We start from the raw sequence: 8,698 nt of genomic DNA, 5'->3' as shown, positions 1-8,698 counted from the left end.
AACGGAGATCTCTCAAACTCTCATGGATGGAATTCTCTCACCGTGTAGATAGAAATTCCTCTCACAGAAGAGGAAAGTCGATCTCTCACTCAATCTATCACAATCTCTCTCACAAGAATGGCGCCTCAGTAGAAGGCAGAACCATGCTCTGATACCATGACAAAATATGAAGAGGGGAGATGAGGAGAGAGGGAGCAGCTAGAGAGCACACCACAAATGACTAATTGTACACTAGATTTAGTTGAAAATGTAGAATATATACAAACCCATTTAGGGTTAGGGCTAGAGAATCTAACCCTTTCCTTTATAGCACTCTAAAAGTGTTAGTGCTATTCACATATGAGCACATGATGTTGAGCATGATTTCTCAACATGTGGATCTTTACCTTAGCACATCTTAGGGTTCCTTCCTCCCCTCTTATGGTTGCCATCTCGAAAACTTGGGGAAGATATAGGATTAATCTTTGGATAATCCTTCTTTCTTCTCTAGAAGGTATCTTGTCATGTGGAATGATAGAATACTTGATGATCATAGTAGACCTCTTGGTACTTTGGTTGCATGCAATGGTCCAGATGGGAGAGGGGACCCATTTCCTTTGTAGGTTCTTAGAAGGATTTAAAAAACCATCCAAATGATTGGAAGCAATAGTTGGTAAGTCACATAAGAGGAAGTGAAAGAAGAATTAAGTGGTTTAATGCCCTTGGATTGGGTTTTCATAGACGGTAGGTCTTATTATCACTCTACATAGCTTGGGGCTTTTGGAATATTAAGTGTCCCACTTCAATTCATAGGGCTTCAACAAGGTTCAAATAGGGATGCTTTAGTTTTCTATGTTAACTCCAAGGGAAAGTATCTAGGTCTGGGGATGGGGATATCCTTGTGGATGTTTTTTAAAATCTTGTCAGAGTTTTAGAGCAATGTTTCTTGACTTCATATTGGTACCTAGAGCAAAACTTTGTATTCATGGAGGATTTGGCTTTATGAATGGTCCCCATAAAGTATATATAGTGGGGTGAGAGGGAATTCATTGATGATATAGGGATCCATCAGAAGAGCCTCCCCTCCTTTTGCTCCATAATTGGAAATTCTAGTTGATTTCAACTCAACCTTAGGGGTTGCAATCCCACCTAATCTCCTCTTTGGGAGAATTTTTAGATTTCTATAGTCTTGTGGAAATATTTTTGAAGAGGAATCTTACTTAGGATTAGAAAAACTACTATTTTCTTTTAGCTTTCTATCATGGAGGGACTAGAGTGAACCTATGGATGTTTAATAATTCAAGTCGGAGAGAGAGAGAGAGAGAGAGAGAGAGAGAGAGAGAGAGAGAGGTGCAAAAGAGATAGCTAATAGTACTCTAACTTGTATTCCAAGGAAAACAGGAATATATACATGGACCCCTTAGGGTTAGGGTTAGGGTTTGTCCCATAACGCTAGGTGCACTTTACACCATTCTCAACACCCCCTCTTAAATTGCACTACATAAGTACAGGGTGTTTTACAAAACATAATTTTTTGATTTTCATAATATCTCATGATGGCAACAAAAATAAAGATTAGAACAGATCCACAATAGTGCAACAAAACAATATGTACAAAGGTGTACACCTTAACCTTTACTTCCCCCTCTTAAGTTGCGATTGGCAAAGACCAAGTTGAGGTCAAAAGTGTGCAAACTTATCAAGGTAATGATGTGTATGTGTATGAACCAATGCAAAAAATAGTCAACAAATGTGACTGTACATGGATGGCATGTGTGCATGCAAGAAGAATGCAACACTCTTGAATTCGAGAGGAAGATCACTACTAAGTGTCACACTGAGTGATAAACTCCTGAATGCCAAGAGAACTGAACTGATGTCAGTGTGTGAATGTGTATACCGATGATAGAACCACATGGACTGATGTCAGTGGGAACTAATCGGGTAATGTGGCATGGCTGGCTTGGCTTAGTGGAGTTGGATCTCCTCTATGGCGATGCTAGTCTATAGCTAGACTACACGTCAAATCACAAAATGCAGCAAATGAATTTTATTTGAATCATTTTAAGTGCTGGGTGCGCTGCAGTGGATCAGGAGGTGGTTCTGATGAACTTGTGGAAAATTCAGATGGAAGATCTGAGGTGCTCAGCATGTAGATCATGATTTGATGAACAATTTTCCTTTTTGGATCACCTCCAAATTCCCCCTGTATCAAAAGTTATGGCTCTCGGAAGGATAGGCCAAAGTTTGATCCAAGGAGGGGGTCCAAAAGGATGAGGTGGATGCAAGGTGATGTGGAACTATGTTTTCACATGCTACTTCCAACTGTGTCTATGTGGAGGAATGTGTGCCTGGGAGGCACTCTACTGACATGGATGCTGATTGGGTAGTTGAGGTGGCACTAGGTGACACGTGGCCAATAACTAAACCAAGGGGAGCTCCACCTAACTCTGGTTAGATTCTATCTGCCACATGTTTGTGGTGACTGGATTTAAGTTAACTAGCCCTATCCAAAATCTAACCCAAGGTTAACCTTACTCGAGTCAGTTTGACCCAACCCTGTCTTCAATATGAGAGTGCCACATGTCAATACACGAGGTATCAGAATCTCTGAGGAATATCTGAGGGGTTGTCAGAATCTTTGAGGGTACCACTATCATGGAGGATTGTAGAGAAGCTCATAGCAGTTGCAAGCAGTGCAACCGCTTTGCTTGCTACTTGGGTGATTGAAGAGAGCTCAAGGTGGAGTTGGCTGAGGCTTTGATACATAGCACGGAGATGGCAATTTATCCTAGAGATGGTGGCCGCCTATTGCCTTTGAACCTTACTCCCTCTAATGCTAAACTCTCACAATGAACAGACCTTACAACCGAGACCTGCTGACAAAGCTCAAGAACTTCAGACTAAGATAATGGAAGCTTGAAATGACAAAATTGGGAGATTTTTGTCTCAAATCGAAGATGAGGATGAGCTCTACGTGAAGAGCTGACGAAATTGTGAAGATGCCTCATTGAGAGGGCTTGTGCCTTGACAGAAGCAAGGGCTTAATGCCTTGATGGAGCAAGGGCTTGTGCTCTCTCTCTTGCAGAAATCTCTCTCAATGGAAGATGCCTGATGCAAGGAGGGCTTGACACCATGAAGGGAGTGGGAGCACCATCAGCTCTGATACCATGATAGCAGAAGTGAGAGAGGAAGAGAGAGTGGAATGCACACAATATAGCTACCTATACACTAAGTGTATTGACAATGAACATGAAGATATACATGTGAACCCCTTAGGGTTAGGGTTTGCCCCTATGCCCTATGTGGATAGTGCAATTTACACTATCTTTAACAAAAGATTGTTCAAGCTTTTTTCTACCATTTTGATTTAGAGAGCCCTAGTAGCTCATCATCAAAATCAAGATTCTTATTTGAGTACATTGTGGCATGTATGGTCACCTCCATTCTAAAAGCCTTGTATCTCTCAAGAAGACAAACATGGTACAAGTGCTTCTACAGTTGTACTTTCAAAAAGATGTATGTGAGGCTTGTTGCATGGGTAAGCAACACAAATGACCCTTTCCAACATCTTTGACTCGAAGTACCAACGTCCTTCAAATTGTGCATTCTGATCTATGGGGTCCATCGAATTCTATACAGTCTCGTGGCAAGGCCTTGTACTTCATCACCTTCATAAATGATCACTCATCTCAGTGAAGACTTGGATCTACTTCCTTAAAAAGAACCTTTGATGCATTCAACATATTTAAATACTTCAAAGCCTTGGTAGAAAAGTAGACTAGCAAGTACCTAAAGGTCCTTCGTTGTGACAATGGAGGTGAATACAAGTCCATAGTGTTCAATGCCATTTGTAGACATTATGACATCACATGTCAATTCACATGCAAATACACTCCTTAGTAGAATGGGATTGTTGAGCAAAAAAACAAGGCAATTGTAGAGTCATCTAGGTGCATGCTCGATTAGACGAGTGTTCCAAGATAGTATTGGCTCGAAGCATGTGACACAGTTGTGTACTTGATGAAAGGATCCCTACAACTTCATTACAAAACGTGCCACCAGAAGAGGCATTCATAGGAACTTAGTTAGTTATTGATCACTTGAGAGTATTTTTCTCCCTTTATTGTGCTCATGTTCCCGATGCACTTAGGACTAAACTTGATGTCAAGTTAATCAAGTGCATTTTTCTTGCATATGTTGCAGAGTCAAAGGCATACCGAGTTTATGATCCAGTCAATAAAAAATTGATTATGTCCAAGGATTTTATCATTGATGAGTCTTCATCATACTTTAATAGTCCCTATAGTTTCTACTCCACCTCCGCCAATAGTGCCAATGATACATCAAATTTCTTTTCTTGCATAGTCAAATAGTATGTAGTCCATAGTGACCACTCAAAGTAAAGGTAAAGAGAAGGTCCTTGACATAGTGGATATAGCCACTACCACAGTCATCACTGAGATCCTTGAGAGTTCTACTTTCAATCTCAGAAGATCTGCTCATGATCGAAAGGAACCTTAGAGATGGACCTACAAGAGCAATTATGGATTTACGGGCAAAGTGATGGAATTTGATAAGCCAACCTCCTTCTAAGCTGCAGTACAAGTCCTTGAGTGGCAACATGAAATGGATGAAGAGTATAATGCTCTTCTCAAAAACCAAACTTGGACCTTGAGTCTTGACAGATCTTTTCCATAGGAGAAGCCCATAGTTGATGGGTTTACAAAGTTAAAGTCAACTTAGATGGAGAGATTAATAGTATAAGGCCCACTTGGTAGCCGAGGGATATGCCCAAGTGTATGGTACAAATTATGAGGAGACCTTTGCACCAGCTGCAAAGATGACCACTATTAAAACATCCATATCTCTTGCATCTCACTTTAATAGGCCCATCCACTAGATGGATGTGAAGAATGCCTTTCTCAATGGTTTTCTGGATGAGGAAATCCACATGACACAGCCTCTAGGATATGCTATTAGCGGGATGGAACACAAGGTCTGCAAGTTGTAGAAATCACTCTATGGTTTAAAACAAGCCCCTTGTGCATGGAATGCAAGGATTCATTGTCACTTTTTGATATCTAGTTTTCATCCATCAACTTTAGACCCATCTCTTTACATAAAAAAGACAACAAAAGGCATACTTCTTCTAGTGCTTTATGTTGATGACTTGATCATCACTAGCTCCAATGAGATCATCTCATCTCAGAAGCTAAGAGTCTCGGCTCACCTTAGATTTTGACATGAAGGATATGGGAGAAGTCCATGATTTTCTTGGGATAGAATTATGGAGAAATGAAATAAGGATCACACTTTCTCAGGGCAAGTACGCTAAGAAGGTACTTAAGCACTTTCATCTACATGATTGCAAGACACTACCTACTCCTATGGAATGTAACATCAAATTGTCAGCACTTGACAATTCTCCAACTTTAGATCCTTTTCAATATATAGGTAGCTCATTGGCAACTTGATCTACATGACAATCACCATGCCTACTAACATCTTGTATGCAATTTGTGTGCTCAGCCAGTTCATGCAAAATCCAATAAGACTCTCCTCTTTGCAACAAAGAGATTACTTAGATACCTTCATGGTACATGGGATCATGGGTTACATTGTGCCAAGTCATCCGACTTACACTTCCATGAATACACAGATGTTGTTTAAATGACATAAGATCCACTAGTGGATACTGCTTCAGTCTTGGCTCTGTAGCTTTATCATGGCAAAGCAAGAAGTAACCAACAATGTCATTATCTCCCATCGAAGTAGAGTATAGAGGATCTACCAATGCATCATGTGAAGCAATTTGGTCCATAAGGCTCTTTCAAAGATTGAGATCCTTTCTAGAGACCCTACTGTGCTCTATTCAAATAATATGAGTAGCATCCAAGTGGTCAGGAACCCAGTGTTTCAGGCTAGAAAAAAACACATTGAAGTGCATTATCTCTTCATTTACTCCCGACACATGGTTGTCATCATTCGATTATAGACTTGATCCTTGGCACATTGCAGTTCTTCCACCATGACTTGGTTCTGACAGTTTAGTGTAAGCCCCCCAGTGGTAGCTCTTTTACAATGTTCTCATAGGTACACGGGTAAGCCTCTTGCACAGAGCACCAGACCCCACCTCTAGCATCGAGTACATCACACAGTTGATGATACACCAATCATGACTCTAGATGAGATCCGTGAGTGGAAAGAGAACCTTCTTTGGCCATTCATTGCCACATGGTATGTTCCAGTATATGATGCAGACTCGAGCCTCATTGGCCTTGATAGATTAGATGCAGATGCTTCAGATGTTAGCATGGATCAGCTCGTAGTTTCTGATCATTCCCACTCCTTGGTAAGCCCTCAGCACGAGGCATCTTTGAAGGTAAGTCCTTAGTATGCGGTAGTCTCATCTACATCAGCACAGTCTGATTCTAGTGATGTACAGCCATCACATTCATGCATGGATCCGACTCCATTTACTATCACATTAGATGCAGATACTCAGTAGGAGCTCACCAGTGATCATGCAATTATTTAGTAGGTAAGTCCTCAGTATGAGGAACTCACATCTTCTGTTGCATGCAGAGATACATGCCATAGTGCATTCAACTCTTCAGGTGATTCCATTCCAGCATCCATCACTGATGCTTTCACCTCTGACATAGAGCATATCTTGGACATAGCTTCCATGACTAGTACAAATCATCAGATCAGTCTTCAAGACATTTTAGCATCGGCTCAGTCATGCCGCATTGCATCCTTGGATCCAGTTATCACCACTACCTCTTTCGATCAGCAGATCATTCCTTAGCACGAGGATACCTTTGCATCAATGCGGTCCTACCCTAGTGCAGTGGACATCATTAGGTTCAGCCATAGCACAACCTGGGGAGACTTAGTGTTTCAGCAAGCACTTGTGGCTGTCGTATATAGTCCATACTTGATGTACATCAGTGGTTCGACCCATGACTTCAGATCGGTCCCTTCATCAGCATTCAGCACCACATATGCCTCAGGGACATCTTATGATCTTTTAGTTGTATTTTAGGCTTCTAGGCCTTTACACTATCAGCTCCTTCTTGATGAGACTATGACAAGTGCTACAACCCATGCCGACGGATGTTTAGCCATGCACACAGTAGACAACCTCCAGCTCAAGACAGTTGAGCATACAGGGTGGATAGGTTCCTATACCTTGTCATTTGTATGGGCCTCTTCTTCAGTAGGGCATCGTATCATACTTGCACCTTTGGCCCCATATTTTCACCCCCTAGATCACTTTGTCCACATCGACTATGCAGTCTTCTTTGCCCTCACATCATTTGACAGAGATTACATTACTGCAGCATACCTCACATTGATGTCAGTCCTTTTGGGGTGGTGACACCCTCGTATGTCACAACCTACTAGATCATATCGACATAGCTACATTGAATAGCCTCATATCTAGATGCCTCTTCCATGGAGCAGCTGCATAGTCCACGATGACTCATGACATGTTCAGGACGCAGCCATACACACAGTTCTCTGCATAGGCATCTTTTGATCGACTAGTTTTTGATCGAGGTGGACCTAACTTTCTACACATGTCCTTCCTCTTCCTTTCAGCCTATCTTGTGGGTTTTATTCCCAAAGGCGAAGGATGACCCACAACTTAAGAGGGGGAAATCCACATTATGTACAAGATTGTAAGTTGTACTCATTGTACATGCTTCTACTACTAGTCACTGTGCTCACATACACACATACTACTTTGATTTCTTTTCAGTTTTGGATGCTTTCATATGCACCAAGCAAAATCCACAAACAGGTCTTGTACATGCACCCTCTACTTACCCAGTGCAATTTAAGAGGGGGTGTTAAAGATAGTGTAAATTGCATTATGGCATAGGGGCAAACCCTAACCCTAACCCTAAGGGGTTGACATGTATATCTTCATGTTCATTGTCAATACACTTAGTGTACATGTAGCTATATTGTGTGCACTCCTCTCTCTCTCCCTCTCTCACTTCCGCTATCATCTTTCAATATTGAAATCATGAGCAATGATGGATCCAAGTCTCTTGATCTCCCTCATGGTGCATCCATACTTGTAGAAGGAAACTTCCATATCACTTTTAGTTATCTATCCAATAGAGACAAGGTTATATGCATTGAATGTTGTCAGTCAATTTGATTTTATGGGGTGTCTCATCCCCCATCATGATGCTCTCTCTGTTCCTATTGGGATAGAGATCAGAGAACCATTCTTTCTCAAGTGTCATGTGGTTGCTCGCACTAGAGTCGAACCACCATGTGTCCTCATCTTTTTGTGTTTGTGTTGTGGACTTCTCAAATTGAGCATATTGTGACATGAGAACTTTGTGTTGATAGTCCTAAGAGTTGTCTTCATCATAGGCATTAGTGGGCAGATTGCCGTTGATGATTGTTTCCTCGATGGTGAGACTTGTTTGACCAACCTACATGGCTAAAATCCCCTTTGTTTCTTCCTGCATTCTGGTTGCCAATGGCATGGGATGCCACAATAGTTGCACTTTCCCTCTCATCTAGGAGTACTTCCCTAGTTTCCTTCTCTTTCAGAGTTGAATCTACCTCTAGAATTCCATGTCCCCTTCTTGGCAAGAGGACCATGATTTTGAGGCAATGAAGATGGAGGCTGACTGCCCTAGTACTGACCTTTACCTTGATTGCTAGGGTGACTAAAATTCTTGCCTCT

Source organism: Dipteris shenzhenensis, chromosome 6, assembly GCF_047967505.1.
Source record: "Dipteris shenzhenensis isolate YYH24624 ecotype China chromosome 6, Dip_SZ_1.0, whole genome shotgun sequence".
NCBI classification, from domain to species: Eukaryota; Viridiplantae; Streptophyta; class Polypodiopsida; order Gleicheniales; family Dipteridaceae; genus Dipteris; species Dipteris shenzhenensis.
The sequence above is the reverse complement of the archived record's forward strand: the minus strand, read 5'-3'. Positions refer to the sequence as shown.